At 33.5% G+C, this 1,297-nt stretch overlaps 1 non-coding gene across 1 annotated transcript; it reads left to right on the top strand.

The window, feature by feature from the left end:
• Window positions 1-307: 307 nt before the first annotated feature.
• On the top strand, window positions 308-414 carry LOC136224981 (small nucleolar RNA R71). The gene has a single exon (XR_010686723.1). It is a non-coding gene; the product is annotated as a small nucleolar RNA R71 (small nucleolar RNA).
• Window positions 415-1,297: the final 883 nt, after the last annotated feature.

Below are 1,297 nucleotides of genomic sequence, written 5' to 3'. Positions count from 1 at the left end.
TCCACACACTGTACAAGTTGGTTGATTACCCATACTCATTTTCTCAATCTTATTGGTTAATGCTGAAATTTGTGCCTGCAAAACAGTCATTGGGTCAGTAGTAATAATTCCTTTCATAGGCTGAGAAGATGATTCCTTTGCTCTCTCACTTGGCCACATGCAATTGTTAGTAGCCATTTCTTCCAATAAATCATAGGCATCAGTAGTAGTTTTCCTCATAAGTGATCCTCCGGATGCTGAATCAATAGTGGTTCTGGTGGCTAGATTAACTCCATTGTAGAAAGTCTGCATAAGTAACTCTCTTGGAAGGTTATGATGGGGGCAACTCCGCTGCAAATCCTTAAAACGTTCCCATGCTTCATATAATGATTCAGAATCAAATTGTGTAAATGTAGTAATTTCCTTTATCAACTTGGCTGTTTTTGCCAAAGGAAAATACTTGGATAAAAATGATTGTGCCAATTGATCCCAAGTTGTAATGGATCCTGGTGGTAATGAATTTAACCAAGCTTTGGCTTTATCCTTTAAAGTAAATGGAAAAAGCCGAAGCTTAATTGCTTCGGCAGGAACATTATTAATTTTAAATGTATCACATATCTCAAAAAAATTTGCTAAATGAGAGTTTGGATTTTCATTTGGCAAACCATAAAATTGGATACAATTTTGCATCATTTGAAGCAAAGCTGGTTTTATTTCAAATTGATTTGCATTAACCGTCGGACGAACCACTCCTTGTTGCGCCCCATTCACTGCTGGAATGGCATAATCCATAAGTCTTTGCTCGGGTAGATTTGCCATCTTGTCTTTCAATTTTTTTGTTTTTCTTTTCTGTTTATAAAAATTTTCAATCTCTGGGATAAATGTTTCAAGCTTTTCCTTGGAACTTCTTGTCCTAGGCATGTACTTGAATTAAAAAAAATCTGCAAAATTGAAAAGAAAAAAAAAATCAGTAAATAAAAAAAATGACTGTAATCCAAAAGTTAGACTAAGTAAAATAATGGCAATAAACAGAATTGCTCCCCGGCAACGGCGCCAAAAACTTGTTGAGGAAATTTCCGCAAGTATATGGTTTCCTTGTAGTAATAAAAGATGTCGATCCCTCGAGGAACAAAATTATTACTCACTATCATTTAATCCGTTTCTTTTGTTTACAGAAATAAAATATAAGAATGTTGTTAATTATCCAACTAAAACTAATCTAATTACTTGAATCTAAAGATCAAACTTAAATATGCATTTGAATAACAAGTCAGAGACAGATGATAAAAACTTAATGATTTGCTTAATTATACTTATT

The sequence above is a fragment of the Euphorbia lathyris genome, chromosome 3, assembly GCF_963576675.1.
Source record: "Euphorbia lathyris chromosome 3, ddEupLath1.1, whole genome shotgun sequence".
NCBI lineage: Eukaryota > Viridiplantae > Streptophyta > Magnoliopsida > Malpighiales > Euphorbiaceae > Euphorbia > Euphorbia lathyris.
The sequence above is the reverse complement of the archived record's forward strand: the minus strand, read 5'-3'. Positions and strand labels throughout refer to the sequence as shown.